Genomic DNA, 27,620 nt, shown 5'->3' with positions numbered 1-27,620 from the left:
TAAATAGGGTCAGACGAAGTTCTGTATAGCTTATTTTTTTCTGATGGTTATAAGCAGATTATTTTGGGTTAGCAAGATGTGCAGAACTGTCCCGTTGCATTCTATTATGGGAGGACGTTCATATTGGGAACGGAAGTCTAGTACAATCAGAGCAGACCTTGGGTCTGGCACTGGGTGCAGGGTGTGGTTGGCGTGTGTTCCAAGGACATATAGTGAGATACGCAGAACCTGGCCCTCCTTTCTTGGACTATGTTATTTCAGGTTTGCCAGTCCCCTCTCCTCCTATCAGTTTATCCTGCACACAGGTCCACTTGCCCAGATTCTGCAACTGAGATTCCCACAAGCAGTGGGAAAAGGCTCTAGAGATAGGTGTGAGTGGCTGAAGTCGTCAGCTGTAACCTAGCCAAGGTCAGCAACTCTATTTGCCCTCCCTGTCCTCCAGTAACACTTTGCCCTTCCTTGAAGCTTGGCAATCTTAGGATCTTCCCCAGGTGGTCCCCTTCCCTGGGTTGTTCCTTCCTGGTTCAGCCTCTTGGCAGGCTACCCCTTTTCCTTAAGGTTTGGTCTCACCTTAAATAACTGATCTAAAGTTCCAGTCTAAGGTAGGATCCCCTGTTTCCTGAGGTCTGCAGTTAATGTGAGTGTGTTTGTCTTTTCCATTAATCAAACTGCCCCTCCAAACCTAGCTCTATGGGTCCTGGGCATGCAGGAGCCTCAGCTCCTGGGAAAAGGGGCACGGATGGGGCCTGGGTACCACTTCCAGGAAGAGCCGGGAAACAAGATGGCTGCCACCAAGAGGGTGCTCAACCTGGGTGAGCTGGCATGCAGGCAAGGCAGGGGTCTTCACAGGCAGGGCTTGACTGAGACAGTTTGAGGGCAGCGTGGACTGGGTGCAGACCTGAGTCCCCAGGCGGCATGCGGCTATCCGGGCTGGGTCTCTCGTGCTTTACCCCCTCAGCTTGTGAACAGTGCCAATGATACAACGGCTTTCCTGGACCTAGCGCTGCCCAGGATATGGACCTCGAGAGGTAGTGAGATCTGTTACTGTGACCTTAGACTGCATCCCAAACTGTCATGTCCATTCATTGGCTAAACTGCAGCTCTGACCCCTTAGGTGAAGGAGCTCCCAGAATAACAGGAATTATGGAACCAGCCTCACTGTGCAGATTGGCGTGCGCTACGATGTGACCGAGACAGGTTTTGTTTGGGAAATGACCACTCCATCCAGAGAGGTGAGGGAAGACTTACAGGAGGTACAGGGGCCAGAGCTAGGTTTGAAAGACCAGGAGTTAAGCAGGTAGCTAAGATGGGAGCAAGGCTGTTGCTTGAATGAATAGCAGAAAGGGCAAAAGCCCAGGGGGTGAAGTAGTCTAGCAACTGGGGGCAAGTAGTTTGCACTGGGGGAACAAGAAGAAAGGGGGCTGAAGAGTTGGGCAGGGCTCAGGTTATGAAGGTCTTACATGCCATGCTGAGACTCCATCCTGTGGTCATTGGTTAAGTCTTGGAGAATACTTAGCAGGGCAGTGATACAATCAGATTTTCCCTTTCCGGAGTCCTAGTGGCTATACAGAGGAGAGAGAGTCTGGAAGCAGTCAGCTCATTTAGGAAGCTGTCAAAATAAGCAGGGGCTAGATGTGAGGTCTGAAGAGGGATGGGGGAGGAGTGTACCTCACAAGTCATTTTGTATACCCAAAATCCCATAGGGACCCCTCCTTCCCCTCCCTGTGGCTTTCTTGCTGACAGGGCGTTGCAGCAGCTGCACCAAGAGTGTGGAGGACATTGATTCAGAAGGCACTTGATGTCTTTGCAGGTTGGCTGGCAGAGGAGGTGGACGACAGAGTCCTTCGTGTTGCTTTTATTCCTTTTGGAGACATCACAGATACTCACATTCCACTGGATTATGAAACAGGTGAGTCTCCTCAGCGTCTCATGTTCAGATGCCTCATGCCAGGAAAGAACTTGGAAAAGCTTTTAAGTCATGTACATTCTGTGTATGGTTGGTATGTATTGAAGTTCAGGAAGATATCACTCTGGGTCAGCATGACTGATCTTGGTGATGGAAGAGGAATGTTATGAGGACAAGGCCAGGATGGTTGTGTTGATAGAGGAAAAATGGGAGGTGTGAGAGGATGGCCGTGTCCCAGGTCCCAGGTGAGTCCCTGCAATGTGCCCCACTAAGTGAGGGTCCTTGGCTTCACACAGGAGAGGATTCAAGAGCAAACCATAGTTGAGTAAAAGATTTACGCAGAGGGGTACACACTCCATAGACACAGTGCAGGCCATCTCAAAAGGCAAGAGAAAGGCCTAGGCGATACACATTCCATAGGCGGATTGCGGGCCATCTTACTCAGAAGGGAGAGCAGTGGCTTCAGAGCATGGGTCAGCCAGGAAAAAGATTGGCGGCAAGGTGTGGGGGTTGTTAGTTTTTATGGGCTTGGTAACTTCATATGCTAATGAGTGGGAGGGTTACTCCCAACTACTTTGGGGAAGGGGCTGGGATCCCTAGGAACTGGGCCATCACCCACTTTTTGACCTTTAATGGTCAGCCTTGAAACTGTCATGGCAACTGTGGGAGTGCCATTTAGCATGCTGCTGTATTTCAGTGGGCATAGATTGAAGCTTGAGGTCTACTGGGAGATGAATTTTCCACTATCTTGGTGCTAATTGCTGTCATTCTTTTAATGGTTGTGCCCTGCCCCCTTCCCTCCTGTCTCAGTGTGACTGTGGGTTGAAATTTACAGAGATCAACAATTTATTGGATCTGAGGAAAGGCTTTCTCTATGTTGGAACCATTTGGGCAGCTTTGATTTCTGATCATTTAATATATAAATTGTGTAGTAAGAGCCAGTAGGAAGATAGACAGAAAAATCTTAAAGGGTCTGGGCGTTGTTTCACACCACCTGCTAGGTAGCTGTACCCCACCAGATCCATTGACCAGACCTCCCTTCTTGACAGCTGTGCTTTTAAGTAGCAGAGGACAGCAGGGAAGCTCAACCTCAAGGTGCCTTGGCTTCAGCTCACCTATGTGAGTTTCCCGTCACGTTTGTGTCACATGCACATTTCCATTTGATCCTTGGCAGTTATTTTCTAAGATAGGAGTTTTAGACCCAGCTCTGCCACTAACTTTGTGTGACACTTAAACTCTCTGAGCCTTCGTTTATTCAATGCTTAAATGAAAAGGTAAAATTGGCTTTTTGGCTATTTCACTCCTGAGTTCTGTAAATTAGTGACTCCTGTTGTTTTTGCTCTCCACCAGCTAAGGTAGCTCTTTCCTGAGGACAAGCACTGTGGTCCCTTCTTTAATAGTCACCTAACTCAGTAGTGAAGTCAGTGCTCTGGATGCAGTTGATGCTCTGTTGGAATGAATAACTGACAAATGAACAACTTTTTCTACTTTCTATAAATCTTGTAAACAAAGGTTATCAAAATGCTTGTAAAGTAACTTCAGGCTTCAATTCTGTAATGGTAGAATTGGATACTACAAAGTTTAAAAACTTAGTTCACTATTTAGCTATGTTGGTTTAAAACAAAATGACTAATATTTCTGGAAGCATTGCTGAGTAAATAAAAAAATCTAAAAATTAGATTGGGGTGGGGTGGACAAAAGTTTATTGCAGGGCCAAGCAAGGAGGACAGGTGGCTTATGCTTGAAAAACCTGAACTCCCTGATGGTTTTGGGGGAAGTTTTTATAGGCAGAATTTGGAGTGAGGGCTGCATGGTGTGTGACTTTCTTCTGATTGGTTGGTGGTGAGGTAACAGGGTGGTGCTCCAGGAACCTTGTGTTCAGCCGGAAGTTGCTGTCTTCCACCTGGCTGGGGGTCTTAGTTCCTGCAGAAGAACGCAAAGATATTGTTATGTGTGTTCCTTGAGGAGGAACCAGGACCCTGCCCCAGGGCTGCACTCTTGTTTCCTGACTATTCTTCCCTTGTTTTCACATTCCCTCCCTTCCCTGATTAGCAACTGTTTGAATCTGCCCTTTGGACCTCAGGGAAGGTCAAGGAGGCTATGAAGCCTATTTCCTACAAACTAGAGACACTGGACATGAAAGGATTTGTACCAGGGAGGACCGCACAGGGTCCTGCTCCATTTTAGTACCCCCTTTTCTTTGATACTCCTCAATCTTAAGAATAGATATTGGACAAGAAAAGGAATAACATTTTGGATAGAGAGGTGTTAATACTCCCCCTTTCTTTCACTTTCCCAAATCTTTCAGGAAATGGGGTGATGATCACTCTGGCTGCTTCCTAATGCAATGGGGCATGATCTTGCCTCAAATGGGGGAAGGGACACCAAATTAGAAATATTCCTGAATTTCAAGTCCTGGATCCCAGTCCTGGATCCAAGTCTAGTATGATTAAGATCTCAATCCCTTGGTCCACCATTTTGGTGCTGCAGACCCAATTAGAAGTAAGAGGAGTGATAAACAAAATAGACAAAATGGACCTCATTCCCTGAGGAATTCAAGAGAATAAGTTGAAACACAGTCTGGACCTGGCACTTTGGGGAGGCTTGTACCCAGAGTACCCATTTGTCTTAAGACTAAGTAAATCTTAACTTCTGATGTGGTTAACATGTACATAACAGGAGCTATTGGCCATGCACTTATGTCTCCCTTTTATTTATTTATTTTTCCTTCTAATGTCTTGATAGAGGAAAAAGTGTGGGGGTAGTGCATGAGAGGATGGCCATGTCCAGGTCTCTGTTGAGTCCCTGGGATATGCCCTGCCAACTGAGGGTCCTTGGCTTCCTGCAGGAAAGAATTCAAGAGTGAGCCGTAGTTGAGTAAAAGATTTATTTAGAGAGATGTACACGCAGGGGAAGGGGTGGTGGTGATTAAAGTGAAGGTAGATACTCCATAGACAGAGTGCGGGCCTCTTGAAAGGCAAGAGAGAGAGGTGATGCATGATGCATGGTATTGCTAGTTTTTATATGCTAACAAGTGAGAGGATTATTCCAGCTGCTTTGGGGAAGGGGCAGGGATTCCCAGGAATTGGGCCAATGCCCACTCTTTGACATTTCATAGTTAGCTTCAGAACTGTCATGGCTCTTGTGGGTGTGTCATTCACAGTGCAAGTACATTACAATGTCTATCATGTCTCAAGATCCACTGGAGGTCAAATCTTCTGCTGTCTTGGGCCTCAGGGTCTATTGAGAATTGACTTTTCTGCCATCTTCGTGCTAATTGCCATGTCATTCTTTTAATGGCTGTGTCCTACCCCCACCCCTTCCCTCCTGTCTCAGTCTGATCTAAAGCAATTTCATTGTCTAAACATTTAATAGACCTTGAAAATATAAGGTTGCAGCTACCAGCTGCCAGCAGACACTGCTTTGAGAATGGCTGGTGGTGTCCCAATTCTGACATAGCTCAGAAAACTCAAGTTTTCAGCAATACAGGAACTTGTCTGAAACCAAATCCACGATGGCCGCCTAGTTTTACCTTGGGTGTCTAACCACAGCTACTCTGTTTTGACTTTCAAATGCATTCCTATCCTCTGTGCCCAAAGCAGATGTACAGTGCATGTTCGAAAGGCTATAAAACAGGCTGCTTTGGTCAGTAAAGTTTAAGTCAAACCATGCAAAAGCCAGAAATCTATCTATGTAGATTTTCCCGTCATTTCCCCTTTTGATTGCAAATACTTCAGTAGAAAGCATTGATGATCAAAATACCTGTCCTTTGATGCTGGGGTATTTCAGCTGCCTGCCCTCAGTTCAGATCATGTCCCTGGTGCTGGGACCCCTTTACATCTGCCTAATTTCCGTGTTGGGGGCAAAACTATTTAGATACTGGTGAACAGGCTCTGAAGTATGTTAATGGAGAAGCATTTTGTAGGCTATACATTTTATCACTCATACTGAGCTGTTACACAAGCATTGTACATGGGCTTTTAGCAGCAGGCTTAAAGCAGGCAGTCTTTGTTGTATATCCTGAGTAGCTGTACTCGGTGACAACTCCATTAGATAGTTCCGTTTCCTCCTCAACATCAGGGCAAAAGTGTGGCTAATACAGTAACTTTCATAAACACAGACTTCAGTTAACAGAACTGGAATTTAATATCTATTGAAATTGATCTTTTTCTCTCTAAAATTATCTTCATCTCCACCAAACGCAGCCAAATCAAGACTAATTTATTTACAAAATAAGTCTGGTCAGTGGACCACATAGGCTCCTTCAAACTGACTCCGGTGTAATTCCTCAGGAAGAGTCTCAGACTAAATTCCTCAAAGGCTTCTCAAGGCTAGGAGAGCCATGCCAAAGGCCTGCCATCAGATTCTGCCTCAGCTAATTCCTCTCTTGTAGAGGTTCCCCAAATAGCAAGATTCCTCCACATGACAGGAGACAGTCTTTCGCATTCACCTGATAAGGCTGCTTGGAACCAAGAGTCTCTAATTTCTGGAGGGACCAGGCAGAGAGAAAAGAAAAATATTTCAGTTTTACCCGCAGAGGTATAATTTACCAAATTGCTGTAAGTCATGAGTAACTTGAGGGGAAGAGCTTTCCTATATCTGGTAAACACAGATCCAAACCAGTAGAAGAAGGTGGGGTAGCTCAGTGGTAGACTGCGTGCTTAGCATGCATGAGGTCCTGGGTTTAATCCCCAGCACCTCTTAAAAATAATAATAAAATATAAAAATGAATAAACCTAATTACCTCCCCCACCAAAAAAAAAAAAAAAAAGTGATATTCCTGACCAAAACCTTAAAAATTATAACTATATTAACCAGTTTACTCAGTAACCAATCCTTTTGTTAACTTTTTTTGAAAACATCAGGTTTTTCATTGTTTTTTTTTTTAACTTCTTACCCAGTTCAGTACTGTAATCTGCCTTTCTATAAATCTTCTTGAAGATGAAACACTTTTGCAAAGGCATCAGAGTAAAACCATAGCTGTCTGTGAATGACAAAAGACTTCAGGAGGCACAGTTAAAAACCTGATTACAGTGCAGTTGACAAGAAACTGGGCTACTACTGCAGCATACAACATTTTAATAATTTGGATTATGGCTGATAATATTTTACCAGGACATAAGCAGATTTTTAGGAATTCCATATAATATTTTTGCTTTTTAAATGGCATCTGGATATGGCCTGTTTCTTCCTATTGCCCACATGTTAACTACCCATTTCTGCTGCTGTAGAAAAGCACCAAGGATTTACTTTTGTTGAATCTGAGTTGTCAGAGGTAAAAAATTTTCCCTGCTTGGTTTTTGACTAACGTTGCTGTTGTCATTGGTTACAAAAGGTGCCGCTCCATTTGAGTGGGTGTAGTAGTTTCCTGGGGCTGCCATACAGATTACTACAAACTTTGTGGCTTAAAAAACAGAAATTACAGAAACAGACTCACAGACAAAGAGAATAAACTGATGGTTACTAGTGGGTACAGGCGGTGGGAAGGGATAAATTGGGAATTTGAAATTTGCACCTCTTGGGGAGTGATGGAAATGTTAGCTACCTTGATTGTGGTGGTGGTTTCATGGGTGTATACATCTATCAAAATTCATCAAATTGTACATCTGGAATATGTTTGCTGCACAGGAATCATACCATAATAAAGGTGTCAAAAAACAAAACAAAACAAAACCCAGAAATTTATTCTCGTAGCTTGGGGCCTAGAAGTCTGAAATCACGTTATTGGCAGAGCCGCTCTGAAGGCTCTAGAAGAATCCTTCCTTGACTCTTCCCAGCAATCCTTGGGTTGTTTTGACTTGTAACTGCGTCACTCCAGTCTCTGCCCCAGTCTTCACGTGGCCTTCTCCACTACATGTATCTTCTCGTGTCCTCTCTTTTTTTAAGGACACTAGTCATTGGATTTAGGGCCCACCCTAATTCAGTGTGACCTCATCTTAAGTAATTACATCTGTAAAGACTATATTTCTAAATAGGGTGACATTCTGAGGTTTGAGGGGACACTATTCAATCCCCTAGAGTGGCTTGGTGGTGACAGTTGCCATGAAAGTTCTGGTTGAAGGAAGGCCCACTAGGCCTAGGTCAGATTTCCCCTCATGCAGTCAGAATGTAAAAGAAGGTCTTGCAGAGCCCCGAGCCTTTGGGCCTGGCGTTGTCAGTTCCTGCTTCCCGCGTGTGTTCTGTCTCCATAGCCCGAGCACGCATCTTTACACCACCAGCCCTAACAAGCAGTCAGTCCATGCTCTGTCTAGATGCACACAGTCTAGGCAGTAGGAAGGGAACTCGCGTCTTTTTTCCCAGGGCTTGTGCTACTGAGTTTTTACCTGAGTGCTAACTACAAGAATTGAACTGCAGGCATCAACTTTTTCCTTGTATTCTTTTGGCAGGATGCTGCAGCAGCTGTCAACAACATGGTATGCTTTTTACTAAAGCTGTTATTTGGAGCTGCTTCATTATACTTGGGACCCTCATGTGCATACTCTGTTTCCACTTCCCACAGTTTCAGAGTTATCGAGGAAGCAAAAGTTGCCATTATTTGAAAGTACTCACTAGGAACTGCCTACATACAAAATTAATTCTTATTCAGAAATCCTCCCCATTTAATACTTGCATAAATATCAACCATCTTTATTGGCTAATCTTACCCTGATATTTTTGTATATACATCAAGGGTCAGCAAACTGCAGTCTATGGGTGAAATTTATTCTGCAGCCTGTGGGCTAAATGGTTTTTACATTTTTAAAGGGTTGTTGGCGGGTGTGGGTGGGGGGGACATGCAGCAGAAACTGTATGTGGCCCACAACACCTAAAATATTTATTATCCAGCCCTTTACAGAAAGTTTGCCAACCTCTAGACTAGGGCAATATACTACAGATAGAGTATAAATTGATTGCAATGTAAAATGGTGAACCTTGCATAAGGCGCAAGGTTTTATAAAGTGTATGGAAAGGACTGTGGAAAACTGCTGTAAGTGGCTCTAGTCAAAAAAGTGAGGCTCTTTTGAAGTGCATGCTTAGCATACAGGAGGTTCTGGGTTCAATCCCCAGTACAATCAATCAACAAATTCAGTGAGGCTAAAACAAAGTGACGCTCTTTTGTGCCATTGAAAAGTGATGCTCTCATAAAGTTAAACCAGTTAACAGCTGAGGAAGAGAGAACCACAAGGGTTATGACAGGTTGGATGCTTCAGAAGAAAATGATTTGAATTTCTGTTGCTGAATTACACAGTAGTGGGTTAAAAACAACACTATTGTATTGTATTTTTTTCATATATTCATTTTCATATTCTTTTTCATTAAAGGTTATTACGAGATATTGAACATAGTTTCCTGTGCTATACAGAAGAAACTTTTTTGAAAATCTATTTTTATATATAGTGGGTAGCATTTGTAAATCTCAAACTCCCCAATTTATCTCTTCCCACCCCCTCTCCCTGGTAACCATAAGATTGTTTACTACGTCTGCGAGTCTGTTTCTGTTTCGTAGATGAGTTCATAGGGTCTTTTTTTTCTTTTTCTTTTTTTTAAACTATTGTATCATCTTACAGTTCTGGAGGTTAAAAGTCCAAAGTGGGTCTCATTGAGCTAAAATGAAGATTTTGGCAGGGCTGTGTTCCTTCTGGAGGCTCTGGGGGAGGATCTGTTTCTTTGCCTTTCCTGGCTACTAGCGATTGACCACATTCCTTCCATCTTCAAGCCGCCAATGGCAAGCTGAGTTGTTTTCACACTGCATCACTCTGAAAACTCTTCTGTCTCCCTCTTCACATGTAGAGGATTCTTGTGATTACATTGAGCCCATCTGAATAATCCAGGATAATATGCTTCTTTTGAGGTCAGCTGACTCGCAACCTTAATTCTTTCCTGCCACGTAATGTAACATATTCATAGGTTCTGGGGAGTAGGTGGGCATCTTTGGAGCGCCATTAGTGTGCCTACCACAAAACCCTTAAATGTTTTTGCCCTTTTAAAAAATCTTTATGATCAGTCTTCATGACTGAATGTGAAATAAGAATGTTATTTTCATGTTATCATTCAGTTTTTTCTTAATCACTGGAAATAAAATTAGTACTTTATTACAACGTTGTAAAATGACTATAACGCAATAAAAAAAGTTAAATAAAAAATTAGTACTTTATTCATCTTTGTTTCTAAGAACAAGAACATAGCTGTAATTGTAACCTAAATCTTACTGAATTAAGGAATCATTTTTTCTTTTCTTTCTTTTTTATTTTTTTAGTTTTCATGAAACTATGAAAACTAAAAGGACCCAAAACAAACTTAAAAAAAAAATCTGTCTACTTACCTTTTCCTAGTATCAGTTATTCTTAGAAAATGAAATATTCCTGTATATCATTCCATGTTCTCTATTCTTTCATCAAACAGCCCCTCAAAAGCCACCAGTACTATTTATTTTTATTTTTATTTTTTGAGGGGGGAGGCTATTAGGTTTTACTTACTTGTTTTATTTTTAGAGGAGGTGCTGGGGATTGAACCCAAGACCCTGTGTATGCTAAGGATGCAATCTACCACTTGAGCTGTATCCTTCCCCGCCATCAATACCATTTTTCTCCAGTTCAGTAGTGATCCCCTCTTTTTAAGGTGGACTCAGGTACTTGGTAACTGCATTTACCCTTTTAATTTCAGAGTCCTGAACTCAAATCCAAAGATCATGCCAGCACAGACCTTCCTGTTGCTGGTGCTAAAAGAAAGGAAGTGTGTGGTGGCTCGGGGGCCTTCTGTGGTGAGCTTTGTGCTTAACTTGCCATTGGGAGTTGCAGGCTCCCAACTTAGAATTAATCATGAGCGAGTCTCAGATTCTCAGAAGTAAATGGAAGGCCGTCAGGTCTTCTTTCAGCCTAACAAGGTTTAAGCAGCTGAGTGGTACTGCAGTCTTTTCAGAATGAACCTGAACTCTTTGAGGGGGACAATTCATGTCGCTTTGGCCAAACCAATGAGAATTAAGGAAGATACCTCGTCCAGACCAGGTATGTGGGGGCAACCATAGATTCCCCATCATGTCCTCAACGTTGGGCCCTGTTGCATTTTTCTCCCTGTCTGACTTCCTGCTGAGGTGGCAGTATGTCCCTGAGTAGAGTGGTGTATTGTAGAGAAGAGAATGCAGCACTCCATGGAAATAAAGAGTGAGGTTCTCAGCAAAGCTAGCCTTGTCCCTGTGAAAGTCTTTGCTTTGGGAAGTAGACATAGACCGTGTCCTTCCAGCCTTGACAAGGGCTGGAACGTTCCTTTTGTCCTTTCTCCTTATTCTCACCCACCTCTGCTCTAATTGCTGAACTTAAAGGCCTGGCACTTCCAGTGACAGCTTTCCTTGCCCTGGGGAGCTCCTAAGAGGTAACTTCTCTGTGGCCTGTGTGTCCATGTCGTATGTCCCCGTAGTGCTGACCAAAGCAGCAAAGAACTGGACATAGCTAATGAGCAATTGACTGATAGCTTGAATTTCTTAACATTTGATTCTTTTCTTTCAGTTTGGTCAAATGATGACTGATTGAAGACATTTTCTGGGAAGACTCTTGAAGAGAATAAAGGGGAGGAAGGGTCAGAGCCTCCCAAAGTGAAAACCTAGGAGGTGAGATTACAGTCTGCCTTCCAGAGAGGCTGGCGCTCCCCACCCAGGACACTCCTGATGTGGGTAGTGGTGGGTGAATTGAATGGAGAGCCTTTGGGTCTTGTTCTTGTGGGGCTCTGGGGTATCCGTTTGTGATGGCTATTGAACAAGGTGGGTGTCTGAGATAGAAAGGACATCACCGGCACCCGTCCTCCCCCTGATCCTTCCCTTTCCCTCACTGACGACTTTGACACCTGGCTCACTGTCTTCCTATTCTGGCCCTGATTCTAGGGAGGCCCTTCTCCCAGTCTGTAGTCAGGTCCAGGGCTCTCCTCGCCTCGGCACGTCCTTCTGCTTCTCAATACACCATCCTGAGCCTTGCTCCTCAGGACAATTCAGGGGCTCCTCCTCCTCCTCTGTCCATCCTTTGTATAGTGGTGTTTCTCTGAGTTCCTTCCTTGGCCCTCACCTCCTCTCTCCACACTGTGCATTTTAGCCACTTTTGTCCATTGTCTGAAGTTACTGCAGCCACTCAGTGTTCTGGTTATTTTATCTCTAGTCCTAGCGCTGACCTCTCTCCCAGTTTCACATATTTCTGCCTGACTGTCTCACAGTCACCAAAAGTAAACAAAGCGTATCCAAGTGGATTTCCACTTTCCTTTCACTCTGGTCTTCTTGTGTGCCCCATCTTAGCTAATTTTGCTGCCTTTTAGTCACCTAACCCGGAAACCTCAGTTTATTAGGCTTCACACCTCATGCATTGTCATATTCTGCTCGTTTTATCTTTTAAGTCTTCCTGGATCTTTCCTCTCCTGTTTCTTCCTGCCACGTTGTCTTGGTTCAGCCTCTGTCATCACTCCTGTGAATAATGAGGGTAGTTTCCTAACTGCCTGCTTCCTCCTGATCGGAGCTGCCAGGAGGAGCCTTCTAAAGCACGGATCTGATAATGATTGCCCTCCGCAAGCATTTTAAGGACCCGTTCATCTGTAGGATTGAGACTAGGCTTCATCAGACACATAGAAGGACTCTCCGTGTTCTAACGCTGCTCGTCTCGCCACGTTGTAGCTCCATTTTATATTCTAGGAAACAAGAGTCTGTAGTTACCTACAGATCTCTTGTGTTTTTGCATAAGCAGTTCCTTTGCCTAAGATGCCCTTTCCAACTGATTTTATCTGGCTAACTCCTACTCTCCTTTCATAGCTGAGCTCAGTTGCCACTTTCTTCATGACACTTTTCTGAATCGTTTCCTTGAGTGAGAGGGGTCCCTTCTGGGCTTGCATGGCTTCTGGGCTTCCATGAGACCCCCACCCTAGCATTTACTACATTGTTTGGACATTACTTATTTAACAAATTTTAAATATTGCTTGTTCTATGCCAGGCACTAATTACTTTACAAATATTTACTCCTATTGGAAATCCTTTAGGTAAATACTATTATTATGCCCAATTCTACGTGGTAAAACTGGGGCACGGTGAGGTCAAATAACTTTTGGATGTTATACAACTCAGAAGTGGTGGGGCTGAGGTTTGAACCAAGGCTGTGTGGCTCTAGGATCTGTGTCCTCTCCCAGTTGTGGCTGCTCCCCCCTTACTGGGTAGCCAGTTCTTTAAGGGCAGAGCCCTGTCTGTTTATTTAATAGCCCAGGAGTTGGCCTGATAGCTCCATACCTGTCTGTTGACCTAATCCACATTACAAAGGGGTCAGACCGAGACAACAGTTTTCCTCTGTCAAACAAATGGGAGGGTTTGTATTGAGTGTTTTATTTATTGTCTAAACAGTCTCATCCATCTGGAGCACAAAGCAATGCCCCAACCTCCTCCATTGTCTTCTGAGCACTTAGGCCGTCCCTGCTTCCATCGCAGCCAGCCTGTGGCTGTGCAGGGCTGAGCACAGAGGGGATGGTGCTACAGAGATGGGTCCATTTAACTGGACTAAGGTGGGAGGGCTTGAGGTGGGGTTTGAAGATGTTGAGAGTTGTGTGTTGTGGTCCAGAAAAGTGCCGTTCTGTGACTGACGGGGAGGGTGAAGGTGGCGTGGCCAAGGGAGTGATGAGTAACGTGCCCGTGGGCTGGGGCTCCCGCTAGATGGTGCTGAGGTCTCCTGTCCCTAGATGTCCAGCTGGGAGCCGTGGCCGTGGCCTCCGCCTTCTGCAGCCCATCAGGGCCCAACGCCTCCCCTGTCAGAGCCTTGTTCAGCCTGCTCACTGCAGTGGGGTTCTGGGTGTGGACTCGGAAGAAGACTCGCTCTTCTCCTCGGGGAGTCAGGGAGTTCTCTATAACCTGGCCATTTCTCCTGCGTCTAGGGAGAGCCCCCTGCCGAATAGGTCCGATCAAACCCTCAGGTGTACGTGGACATCAAGATCGGGAACAAGCCAGCCGGCCGCACCCAGATGCTCCTGCGTTCAGACGTTGTTCCCATGACAGCAGGTGAGCAGGACTCCGTCAGGTCAGTCGGGAAGCTGGTGGCCAAGCAAGGTGGAGAAGAAGCTGTCTGGAATCCTGGGCCCTCGACTGTTTCTGCCTAAGTCCATTTGAGGCATCTTGGATCCCAGGATCTAGTAACAAATGAGGCAGAGCAGGCATTTTTGAAACTATAAAGGCTTAGAACCATTAGAAAGAGTAAGCAGTTGAAAGTTCATAAATTGTTTTAATTACTATCTCATTTGATTTTATTGTATTTTTTTTGGATAATTTTGTTTTGATATATTTTCAAATTTACAGATATATAGATTAAGAATTCTACCAGAGTAGTACAAGGAGCTCTCTCATATGTCCTTTATCGATTCATTAATTTACTTTTTTGCCCCTATGCTTTATCACTTTCTTTATATACTACACATTTTTTTTTAACCCCCGTACTAACTGAGAAGAAGTTGAAGACATACATCGTGCCCCTTGACTCCTAAGTTCTTCAGTATGAATTTCCTAAGAACAGGAATATTCCCTTACATAGTCACAATACAGTTACCAAAATCAGGAAATTTAATGTGAGTACAGCACTACTAACTAATCTTCAGGGCATATTCACATTTCATCACTTACCCCAATAACATCCTTTATAGTAATTTTAACAGATTTCCCTCCCTTACAAGGATTCACGCATTGCATTTAGTGGGTGAGTCACCTTAGTCATCTTTTATTTGTAACAGTTTCTCAGTTTTTTATTGTCTTCCTCTGTCTTGACACCTTTGAAGAGGACAGACCACTTGTTTTTGTTGTTGTTGTTTGTTTTATGAGAGGGAGGAAATTAGGTTTATTCGCTTATTTATATTTGGAGGAGGTGCTGGGGATTGAACCCAGGACCTGGTGCACACTAAGCATGAGCTCTATACCCAACCCCCAAGACCACTTGTTTTTAAGATGGTTTCTCAGTCTGTCTTTGCCTGGCACTTCCGCATGATTAGATTTAGATTATGTGCTTTGGCAGGAGTACCGCAGAAGAACGTTGATTCCTTGTTAGTGCATCGTATGAGGAAGTACCTGAGGTCAGTTCCAGTATTTGTGATGTTAACTGTGATTACTTGGTTAAAGAGCTCTATGCCAGGTTTCTCCACTGGAAAGTTACTATTTTTCAGGTTATAAACTAAAAGCTAACATTCTCCCTCCTTGCTGTCTCCAGCCCGTCTCCCAGGGGTAACTACTATTGACAGCTGCTGTGTGTTACCTGTTTTCTTAAATATTCATAATGACCATTTTTACTGATAATCCTTTTTTTGGATTTCAATCTGGCTTTTAAATAAAGGAAACTTCATTTAGTTTCCTTTTCAAAAAAAATTTTTTGGGGGGGTAATTGGGTTTATTTATTTATTTTTAATGGAGGTACTGTGGATTGAACCCAGGACCTCGTGCATGCTGAGCATGTGCTCTACCACTGAGCTACACCCTCTCCCTCAATCTAGCTTAAAAAAAAAATACTTAGCAAAGTCATAATTGCACATAGTTTGAAGAAAATTGTTCTATGTTTTGTAATAAACATAACATTCTTCTGTTCCCCCATCATCATAATTTTTCTGCCCTGCCAGAGGCAACATTCTTTTCTTTTAGGTGACTGTTTTGACTTTTAGTGCTGTTATCTCTGAAAAATATTTTCATGCTACTTGAGTTTTCTTAGTTCTCGCTGTTTTAGGTCTGTTTTTTCTGGGGAACAGACTCATGGAGAATTGGATGCTGGAAGTTTATTGGGAAGCGACTTCAGGAACAACTCCTGCAAGGGAGTGAGGGGAGCGATTGGGCAAAGCAAGTACAGAATGGCCTTGCAGTCACACAGAAACTTCAGCTGATCCTAGGGAGAGTTTTGGAGCTTGGATATCCCTTCAGAATATCCGGTTCTGAATTGAGGCCAGGGGGCCAGGCCTTTGTACCCTCACATGGACCAGTCATGAATTCTGGCTGATTCCCAGGAGTAGTGAGGCAGCTGTCTTTGGCCAAGGGCATTTCCTGGGTGGGACTCATCCTGGGGCTGGTAGCATCCAACACTCCTGGGAGGTGAGAGGGTGAGGGTCTTGATCTTGGAGAGGATCGGCAGGCTTAGATCGCATTTACTGCGGTCCACCCCTTGTGCCACTCAGAGCTGCTTGCTTCATGTAATAAATTCACTTCACCTGGGAATGGCTTCTCCAGGACTCTGGGACCAACAGCAGCCACTATACTCCCACTGCTGCTGTTGGTCCCAGGACCACAAATGATATTTGTCATCTCCCTCCTCTGCTACATTCCACATTCCTCCCACTCTCACCTCAGCTGGCTTCTCTGCTTGTCTTCGTAGCTTACCTGATGAGGTGACCTAGACCTTTATCGAAGGGGATTTGAGCTCCTGGTCACTGTGTCCTTCCCAGGCTATGGCTGCCCATCAAAATTGGGCAGGGAAGGACAAGAGAGGCCCCAGTGGGTCCCCCAGGTGCCAAACATATTCTGACCAGCCCTACTGTGTAACAGCAAACCTACTTCCTAAAGACCAGGGTCAAGCATTCCGCCAAGATGATGGCTCCTTTTCTTACCTGCTGTCTCCTGGCACAAGGAGCCTGAGGGGTCACGCAGCAGCATAGCTTAAAGGATTGTAGTTGTCTCCACTGCGAAGGTGTGCTCTCTGGGCGCCAGGCCCTCTAGACCCACAGAGCCTTGAGCTGCAGGGACGGGAAGCAGGGGTGATGGGAAGCAGGGCCACTCCAGCTTCCACCACTTGGCTCCTGGACCCCCAGGGACTTGGCACTCTATAATGATCACTGGTTTAGGGCTATTCTCACAGGGTGTCGTTTCTGATACCCTAATACTGTCCTTCACAGCAGCCTTTCTCCCCCTAATCCAGAATCATGCGTTGTGTTTGTCACTGTCAGTTTAGTCTCCTTCAGTCTGGAACTGCCTTTGTCTTTTATGACATTGTCATTTTTAAAGACTCCAGGCCAGTTGTTTTGTAGAGTGTTCCTCATTTGAGTTTGTCTGTTTCCTCATGATTAGATTCAGGCTATTTTTGGCGTTCTTCGGAGTACTCCAGAAGCGGCGTGTCTGTCTCCATGTCACTGGTGGTGGTTTTTCCATTATTGGTGAGGGTTACTTGGGTAAGGTTTTGTCTACCAGTTTTTCTGACTCACAAGTTACCTTTATTCCGTGTGTAATTGATAAGTGACTTTTGGGGAGACACTTTAAGACTTTTCACCCAGTAGTTTTTAGTATGCTTTTGGGGGGGGGATTAGGTTTGTTAATTTATCTATTAATTTTTTTATTTTTAATGGAGGTAACGGGAATTAAGCCCAGGACCTTGTGTATGCTAGGCAGACACTACCACTGAGCTATACCCTCCCCCTTAGTATGCTTTTCTCGATTCTAAACTGAATCAGTTATTACTGTGATGGCAATTTTCTATTGTTCCTTCTACATTAAAAAAATTAGCATTTCTACATTTCTTTTAGTTAGCATTCTGCTATAAGTAGGAGCTTTCTCTTCTTCCCTCACCTTTATTCGTTTGTTCTGTGTTCTACTTCCTAAAGACCAGGGTCAAGCATCCCGCCAAGATGATGGCTCCTGTGTTAGTGTGGACTTGTGAGTCTTTTTATTCAGTATGTTCTACTCTCTTACAGTCATTCACTTGTCAGTTGCTCATATTGTCCTAAGTTTGGCCACTGGAGCCCTGTCAAGCCTGCTCCTATATCCGTTTGACACTCGCCATCATTTCTTGAGCGTTTCCTTACTTTCTGGTACAATAACAAGATGCAGGCTTATCTTGTACTCTCTCTGCTCTGACCCTGGAATCAGCCATTTCTCCAAGAAGCTCCTGTTCCTTTTAGTAGGAAATAATAATTAGAATTCAAGATCTGGATCCTGGGTATGTGCGCTGCTTCTGGGATGTCACTGTTTCCAGGCTCTTTCGGCAGTAGGAAGTATGTGTGTGTGTCTGTGTGTTTATTTTTAAATCATGAGTTCATACTGATACTCTAATTTCAGTCTATTACTGCATATTTATATCTCCTTTCTCCCACAGTAAGAGCCTTGGCTCCCAATAACATAAGTATGTTCACTTATTTGCTCAGCCTATAGTATAAAGTAGTTTCAAAATTGCTACAGTCTTACCACTATCAACAAACAATTTCTTTGCGGTTGTTTTTCTTTAGTTTGTAGAGTCTAAATATTGTGTTCAAAAATTCTTAGATTCCGTTTTTTCCTTCTGTATGGTTAATTTATCCATTTAACTTAAATTCTCATTTACTTCTATTTGTATTCAGTTTTAGGGCTTTCCCCTCAGCCTTGCTGATTTAGTTTTATTTTTTTGAATAAACACTGACATGCTTCAGAAGTCAGAACCATACCAAGAGGTGCACATGGAGTTGTGTCACTCCCTCCCCACTCCCTCTGCCCCTTATTCCGCCCACCTCCTGTGAATAACCAATGGCATTAGTTCCTGGGTAAGCCCTGGGTTAGCCCAGAATCCCTGGGTAAGCCTCCTTTTGTTTCCTTTTGCAAAAATGAAAAGATACAGGAATATTTCCAGTTTATTTCTTTCATTCTTTCACAAGATCAAGCACATCTTCTCTTTTGTTTGTTTTTGTTTTTTTGATGGGGGAGGTAATTAGTTTGTCTTCTCTTTTGCACTTTGCTTTTTTTTTTTACTAAACAACGTATCCTGGAAATCACTCCATATCAGTTCATAGAGCTTTCCTGTTGTTTATAATACTTCACAGGGTGGATGTACCATAGTTTATTCAGAAAGACTCTTAAGTGTGGGCATTATTATATTATTGTAACTCTTAGGGTTGTGGGTATTATGTTGCGATTACAAATAATGCTACCGTGTGCATATGGATTTCGTATTGTTGGAGGTATATCTTTAGGTCAATTCCTAGAAATAGGATTGCTGGGTCAAAGGGTAAATGCACAGGAAGCTTTGTTAGATACTGCCAGATTCTCCTCCAAAGAAATATCATTCTGCATTCCCTCCAGTAATGTGTGGGAATACCTGTGTCCCTGGCTTCACTCTCAGACTGTGTTTTCAAACTTTTGAATTTTTGCCAGTCTGATGTGTAAGAAATGGAGTTTCAAAGTAGTTTTAATTTACATTTTTCTTATTATGATTCATGAAGAATATATTTTTTAAACACTTAGGAGGAGGGTATAGCTCAGTGGTAGAGTGCATGCCTAGCATGCACAAGGTTCTGGGTTCAATCCCCAGGACCTACATTAAAAATAAATAAATAAATAAACATTTAATGACTTTTAAAAATCATTTTTTAGGAGAAGTTTTTTGTTATATGTCTTTTGCCACCTTTTCTATTAGGTTCAATCTTTTTTCCTTCCAGTTTTTAAGAGTTTTTCATATTTGAGTGTATTAGATATTCTGTGATATATGTTGCAAATGAATATTTTTCCCAGTTTGTTGTTGCTTTTACTTTGCTTATGGTGTTTTTTTGCCATGCAAAACGTCGTTTATTTTTATGTTGTTGAGTTGTTTTTTTTTTAATGGCACTGGGATTTTGAGTAATGGCTGGAAAATCTTTCCATACACCCAGGTTATAGAAGAATTCAACCTATGTTGTCCTCTAGTACTTGCAGTTTTTCTTCTCTGTACATTTAGATAACTGATCCATTTAGAGTTTATTCTTGCAATGAGTTTGTGAATCCAGCTTCAACTTTTTTCAAATGTTTGTTCATGTCCCAGCACTGTTTTGGAAAATGTCCATCTTTGCCCTAACGATTTTAAGGTGCCAATGAAATACTAAATACTGAATGAAACACTAAATTTCCGTATGTGCCTTGGTCTGTCTCTGGACTGTCTGTTGTGTTCTCCTGATCTCTTCAGTCTGTCTGTATGCCATACCCCTAGTAAACATTTAATTCAGGTAATATGGACTTTTTTAGAGTCTGAGAGCTGGAGGTTTAACTATCCAGTTTCATTTCATATTTTTTAACCCGAGCACCTTTTCCTTTCTGGACCCCAGAGAATTTCCGCTGCCTGTGCACCCACGAGAAGGGCTTTGGCTTCAAGGGGAGCAGCTTCCACCGCATCATCCCCCAGTTCATATGCCAGGGCGGCAACTTCACCGACCACAGTGGCACCGGGGGCAAGTCCATCTACGGGAGGAAGTTTGATGATGAGAACTTTATCCTCAAACACAGGACCAGGTGGGACCTGATCAGCGGGTGGGGACAAGCGGGCCGGGCTGGGGCAGGATGGCTGTGCAGGGCAGTGACGGGCTGTGGTTCTGGCTGAGGGGTGGGGGGTCCGGTGGAGACCCACCCAGTGAGCAGTGTCCAGCCTGGCTAGAGCCTGGCTTCTAAAGGGTTTTGGCTTTTATTTTGGCTTATTCAAGTTCACACTTGCCTCCTTTTAGGAGGAAGAGGCATAGAGCCTGGTCCTGCCACTACGGTGACATGTTGTTATTGTTTTTGTAATTTTTTATTTTGTGTAATTTCAAGCTTACAGACTAGAACAAGGATCCTCCATAATAAACCTTTATATGCATTTTACCCACATTCACCAGTTGTTTACTGGTGACTATCATTCCCCACATATTCTAGTCTCTTTCTGTTTGTATTTATAGATGATGTGTATTTTGGGGAAGCTATTTGAAAGTAAGTTGGAAACTTTATGTACTTTCACCACTAAATACTTAAGTGTGTTATTTCCTAAGAACAAGGGCATTTTTAGAATTACCATAATATAGTTACCAAAATCAGAAAATTCACACTGATAAAATACTGCCATGTACAGTGCATATTCAGACTTCATTGTTGTCACAGTAATGTCCTTTCTGAGGTGTTTGACCTTGAAACGCATCATATGCTCCCACAGTCACGGTCCAGCCACCCCACCCCGCGTCCACACTGCCGTTTGCCTCCTCGTGTCCAGGGATCACCAGCTGAGCTGCCCTCACTCTCGCCCTCCAGCCCCAGGGCCTTTCTCCCACTCTGTCCTACTGGCCTGGCACAGAGCTCTGTCCGCCGGAGGAAAGCACACGCGTGCTACCCGAGCCCTCCCGTTGAGGAGCCAGGTCCTGGGGGCGCCTTGAGCGCAGCCCAGCCGTCCTCCCGGGTCGCTGGTTGATCCCCTTCCACTGTCTGCGAAGGAAGCTGTCCTTTTCCTCCCTCCTCAGACCTCCAGCCTCGCCCCCATCCCCTCTTCATCTCAGCTGGCGCTCTTGCTTCTTATTTCACTGAGCAATAGTACAATCAGAACTGCTTTGTTCTCCCTCTCTGTTCCCAGCTGAGGCCCATCCCACCCCCCTTCTGAATCCTCCACCTGCCCCCCAGCACCTCCCTTCCCGCCAACTCTCACTCCCAACAGTGTACAACATGCTGCAACTCTGACAACCTTTAAAAAAGAGAACACCTCCCCCTTGAGCCTGTGTTCCCCCTCCAGCTACCACCCCAACGCACTGGTCCCGTTTGAGGTTCATTCCTTAGGAGTTGTGTAGATCATGGCCTCCGTTTCTTTCTTCAGCCCCTCCAGTGAGCCTTTCTTCCCCACCCCACCTTGCTCTTGTTAAAGATGCCAGCAGCCTCCCTCTTACCAGCAGCCAAACCTCAGCCTTTCCACCTCTCAGTGGCCTTTGATACTATGAATCGCGCCCTTTCTGAACCCCTTTTTTCACTTGCTGGCAGGACACCTCCCTCTTCCGTTTTCTTTGCACCTATTGGCTGCTCCTCCGCTGTCTCCTTTCCTGTCTCCTCCTCCCCACCTCCAAGTTATTGGAAGGACTCAAAGCTCAACAACCCTGGTTTTCTTCTCCACCTATACTCACGCTTTACTTAATGGTTCTTAACCCATTAGCCTAGTGCCCACCTCTTAGAACTGATACTTTATCATATGCTGAAATGAAAGTCACTTCCAATACAGCCTTCTAACATACAATTTTTAAAAAAATAGTATTATACCATAATTATAAAGGAAAGTAATTTAGAATAAAATAATATGCATTTCAGTATTCAGATGCTTAGTATATTTAAACACACACACTTCTGCCTGGAGCAGGTTAGCTGTGTAGACTGTCTGACACTGGTGTATCATGTCGCCAGAGTCACAGTAATGTGATTTTCTGAAACACTGAAATCTCATGGTAAGATTCCAACCAAAAAGAAATAGAATATTCCCTCATTTTATATGGTAGGTCCATTTCTGGAAAATTTGGTGCAAACAATAAATTTCTGGATTTACATGTAAAATGGAGTTAGATCATTATAAACAGATTTTTGTCATCAGCATGAATGTTGTCCGGGCATTTGAAAGTCTAAGAGGATTTAGGATAACTCTTCATTAGGAGGGACGTGGCCCACCTGGGACACCTGGATTCCCTGCTCCCTTACTACTATTCCTCTGTTCCCTGCTCCCGTATTGAAGTTTCCAAATAGCCTCGAGGGGGCAGTATTACCCTGCTGAGAACCACTGCTCTGTACAGTCCCATCCCATCCCAGGGCTTTCAGTCATGTCTGCTAAAGCTATCTGGCCCACATGTAAATCTCCATGCTGTTCTCCCCTATCTCTGCCCTTGGACTTCCCATCGGTGTCTCAGACCTTTTGTGCCCAAACACGTGCCCAAACCTTTCCTTCCCATCTGCCCTGTTTCTGTCAGTGACCCCACCACCCACCTGGCAGCTTGGTCAGAAACTTAGGACTCGTCCTTGACTCCTCTCCTCTGTCACCTGGATGGCACATCCATCTGTCTTCACCTCCTGGGCCAGCCACTCCTCACCTTCCTCCTCCACAAACAACCTCCTCAAAGCTCGGCTCCCTCTTTCCACTCTTGCCTCTTTCCCCTCACAGTCTAATCTCTGTGAGATGGAGCAATCCTGCTGACATCCCTCCCATGGCCACACCTCATGTAGGATCCGGTCCTGCAGGCCGGCTGACCTGGGTCCTGGCACCCTTCCAACCTCAAGGACTGCGCCGCCCGCCCTGAGCCCCACTGCCGTCTGCTGTTCTTCGGGCACCCAGAGCTCACTCCCCGCAGGGCTGTGGCAGGCAGCTGCCGGCTCTTCCTCCAGCACCCACAGGCTTTATTCACCGCTCACTTCCTTTAGGTGTCACGTACAGGTCACCTTGTCCAGGAGGTCTGCCCTGACCTGACTCTCTAAAATGGGCTTTCCTACCATCTCCCTCTTCTTTTTAATTAGCTCCATGTTTCTTCATATACTATCTGAAAACATATTATAAATTTACTCTTTTACTTAATTATTTTCTGTCTCCCTTCTGAGAATGTCAGCCTCACGAGGGCAGGACTTATTCTTGCCTGTTCAGCATTGTATTCTGGAACAGTGTCTGACATGTAATAAACATTTGAATATTTAAATATTTAGAACAGTTGTTCACAGGGCTGATCCATTATGTGTCAGCACCCTGATCAACTCCGGCCTGAAAGAGGGGTGGGCCACAGTCCCCGTGTGAAGGGAGCACAGGCCCAGCCATGAGGGGAGGGGTTTCTCGCTGCCGCAGACAAGCTGCAGCTCCTCGTGCTAGCCCCCTCCGCCCCTGCCAGACTGGGCCTTTCAGACTAAACTCAGATGTCACTTCCTCCAGAAAGGCTTCCATGATACTGTCACTAGAGAGAGAGAGTGTGTGTGTGGGGGGGGGGGGGAACGGCCTCTGGTGCTCTCATTTGCTGAGCAAATGTCTGTGCCACTAGGTTTCACTCACTATTTCAGAGCATAATTCTCCATTTGTTAAAATAACAGTTTCATTGAGGTAGAATTCACATACCATTCAGTTCACCCATTTAAAGTATATGTTTCAATGGTTTTTAATGTATTCACAATGTTATGTAGTCATCACCACATACAATTTTAGAATGTTTTCATTGCCCCCAAAAGAAACTCCACACCCTTTGGCAGTCACTTTCTATCCCCTTGTCCCTCAGCCCCAGGCAAACACTAATCTGCTTTCTGTCTTTATGGATTTTGCCTATTCTGAACATTTAAGATAAATAAGGGGGAGGGTATATATATATAAAATACAGTATATAGGCTATTGTGATTGGCTTCTTTCACTTAGCATAATATTTTTAAAAAGTTCATGTACAATGTAGCATGCGTCAATATTTCATTCTTTTTATTGCCAATTAATATTCCATTATATGTATATGCCACAATTTACTTGTTTATTCATAAGTTGATAGACATTTGGGCTGTTTCTCCTTTTTGGCTATTATGATGCTGCTATGAACATTGATATATAAGTTTTTGTATGGATGTATGTTTTTATTTCTCTTGAGTATCTGCCTAGAATTGGGATTGCCTGAGCATGATAACCATTTTGAAGAACTGCCAGACTGTTTTCCAAAGTGGTCACACCACTTTGCATTCAAGGTTATTTTGGCTCTTCTGGAGCTCTAGCATTTACATGTGAATTTCAGATAAGCTTTCAATTTCTACGAAAAAGCCAGCTGGGATTTAGATAGAGATTACATTGAATCTGTAGATCAATTTGGGAAGTGTTGCCATCTTAACAATGTTAAGTCTTCCAATCCATGAACATAGGATGTCTTTCCATTTGTTTAGATCTTTTAAAATCTCTTTCAGTATGTTTTAAAGTTATCAGGGTATATGTTTTATACTTCTTTTGAATTTATACCTAAGTATTTTATTCTTTTTTGATACTATTGTAAATGAACTTGTTTTCTTGATTTCATTTGCAGGTTATTCATTGCTAGTATATAGAAATATGATTAATTTCATATAGAAATCTTGTGTCCTGCAGCCCTAGTGAATGTATTTATTAGTTCTAATAATTTTCTAGTGTATTCCTTAGGGTTTTCTAAGATTATGTCATATGCAAATAGAGATAGCTTTACATTTTCCTTCCCCATTGTATGCCTTCTCTTTTTTTGGTGTGAGGAAGCTAGTTGCTGTGGCTGGAATCTCTAGAATAATGTTGAATACAAGTGGCAAAGGCAAACATCTTTGTCTTATTCCTGATTTTAGGGAGGAAACATCTAGTGTTTTACCTTTTTTTTTTTTTTGTAGATACAGATATTATCAGACTGACGAAGTTCCCTCTTATTCCTAGTTTGTTGGATGTTTTTATCTTGAAAAGGTGTTGGATTTTTTCCTGCATCTATTGAGATGATAATGTGCATTTTTTCCTTTATTCTATTGATATGGTTTATTACATTGGTTTTGGGATATTAAACCCACCTTGCATTCCTGAGATGAATCCACAGTTAACTTGTGAGTAACTCATCCACTAGACTGTGGGCTCCACCATGGCTAGGAACAGAAATATTTGTTGAATGAAAGAATGAAAAGACAAACCAGTATAAAATGATTGAAACAACCCTGCTCAGCATTTCATTGACTATCAACTGAGTGGAAGACAAAATTCTTTATGTCCCAGAGTCTGAGCCTGCCTGACTGAAAGGCTGACAACAGTCTGCACAGATGTCGTCTGAGGGCCAGGAGCCGACCTGGTTGTTCTCTTCCCCAGGCCTGCTCTCCATGGCCAACTCTGGCCCAGACACCAACAGCTCCCTATTCTTCCTGACGTGTGGCAAGACAGATTGGCTGGACGGCAAGCACGTGGTGTTTGGGGAGGTGACAGAAGGCCTGGACGTCTTGCTTCAGATTGAGGTGGGTGGCCGCCCCGGCCCTGGGTGCACAGCTGTGTGGGAGAGCAGGAGCGGGGGCTCTGTGGCCTTGGCTGCTGCCGCTCTGGATGGGCATGGGCAGGGGGACCGGGTATCCCTGAGCTGCCCTTTACTGTCATCCTCCCTCCCCTGATCCCTCCTCTTCTGTTCCGCCCACGAAGGCCCAGGGCAGCAAGGACTGGAAGCCCAAGCAGAAGGTGGTCATCTCCGACTGTGGGGAGTACGTGTGAGAGGTCGGGCTGTCAGCCCCAGGGAACCGGCACCCGAGGGGTCCTGTTTGCAGCAAGCAGGGCTTTGTGTCCTGGCCCTTCCTCAGGGTCAGTGTGGGGCAGCTCCTCTGCAGGCGCGGCCTGGCCTTGCTCTGCCTCTTCCCCAGGTGTGGCCGTGGGCCCGGGTGCTGCCCTCCCCACCACAGATGACTGTGCACGGCCATTGCTGCCAGGGCCCCTCCTGCGCCCACCAGTGTGGCTCCTGGACGTTTCTCCTGGTAAAATGAACCCCAGTTCCTGCACTGCTGCCTGCCAGCCAGGTCCAGGCGCTTCCGGAGGTTGCAGCTGTGACTGGGCTGTCCTGCTGCCAGAGACCATAGTGCCACCTGGGCCGCTTCCCTCCCCTCCGGGCTGTCCCTGAGGGCCAGTCCTTGCCAGACCACTGCAGGGTCTTCTCTCTCACCTGCTACCAGGCAGGCGAGGTGGGTTAGCCAGGCTCCCCTCCTGCCCTCACACCTGCTAGTCTTGAGTCTAGTGGGCACCCGTCATCAGTCTCGGAGACCCACTCACTCATCGTTCATGCACTGAACCCCTAGTCAGAACTGTATCACGGCAGAGGGCCCAGGGCCCTTCTTTTGCCAGACCCTGTGCTTGGTGCTGGGAGACATAAGAAAGCAGAATTGGTTCCTACCCTGTCCCCAGTCCCACCTGGAAACTGAACTCTGATGCCCTGTTTATCACCTGCTCTAGGTCGCCTCTCATCCCACACCAGTGTTTGGTCGGCCAGGCCGCCTCACAGCAGCTCTCATGCTGAGGCTGAGCCCCATCAGTCACTTGGTCACCAGAAATCTCCTCTGGGACTGCCACCTGCTCCCCTGCCACCTGCCAGTGACTGACTGGTACTTGGATCAAGTCTCGACATTCAGAAACTCCCGGGCTGGGCTGGTTCTCTCAGGCCATGTTCTCCTTTTGGGTTGAGATCAGGTTGCATCTGGAGGGAGTGGGGACAGCCTGCTGACCCGGCCCAGTGACCCCAGGCCAGTTCCTACGGAGGGATGGATGCCAGCCTGGCTCTTGGCCTTCAGGTAGGGCTTCTTCCTCTTCGGTTGGCTGGGGCCTGCTCCCATGGCTGGGCCCGACTACCTGCAGTTTTCCCAGCAGGGACCCTCCCTACTCAACATCGGTGTCCCTGTCACTGGTGGTATGTTGTGTCGGAACGGGCAGCAGTGAGGCCACTGGGGTGTGATGTCCAAGAGACAAGAGGATGTGTGTTACGAAGCATGCTGGCCCTAGGGATGACTGGGGAGGGGAGCAGGCTGGCCTGAGGCCCAGGAGGGAGGACTGGTCAGGAAAACCCTGTGAAACAAGGTGGGGTGAATCTTGTCACTTATTGCGCTTCCTGGATTGCCCTGGGAAGGCGGGACCAGCGGACTGGCCAGAGCCTAGTCGGGGGAATCATCAGGTGGTGACTGCTCACCCTGTCCTGTGCAAGGGCTTCCCCAGAAATGAGCCCATGGTGATTACCCATGACCCTTATACAGGTGGTGACCTGCGCCTCAGGTGAGGTGTCTGGTCCTGGGATTCTGGGCCAATGGCCAACCTGGTGGCTGTGCCCCTGGCTACCTGTCTTCCTGACGCTGGGCAGTGCTGCAGGGACACAGGGTCAGAGAGCCCCCCACCCGCCCTCCAGGGAAGGAATAGTGAGCCCTGGCTTGTAAGTGACAAAACTGAGGCAGAAGTCAGGGGATGGAATGCTAATGCAAATTATGTTTCCAAAGAACATTTAATAACCGAAACATTCAAAATATATCATAGACTGAATAAATCAGGTCCCCAAGCAGTGCACAGCGTATGATCCTAACTTTGTAAAATACCCATGT

The 27,620-nt window shown here is 45.0% G+C and overlaps 1 pseudogene; it reads left to right on the top strand.

The window, feature by feature from the left end:
* Positions 1–29: 29 nt before the first annotated feature.
* Positions 30–27,585, top strand: LOC102510540 (annotated as a pseudogene).
* The last annotated feature ends 35 nt before the right edge of the window (positions 27,586–27,620 follow it).

Source organism: Camelus ferus, chromosome 13 (genome assembly GCF_009834535.1).
Source record: "Camelus ferus isolate YT-003-E chromosome 13, BCGSAC_Cfer_1.0, whole genome shotgun sequence".
NCBI lineage: Eukaryota > Metazoa > Chordata > Mammalia > Artiodactyla > Camelidae > Camelus > Camelus ferus.
The sequence above is the reverse complement of the archived record's forward strand: the minus strand, read 5'-3'. Positions and strand labels throughout refer to the sequence as shown.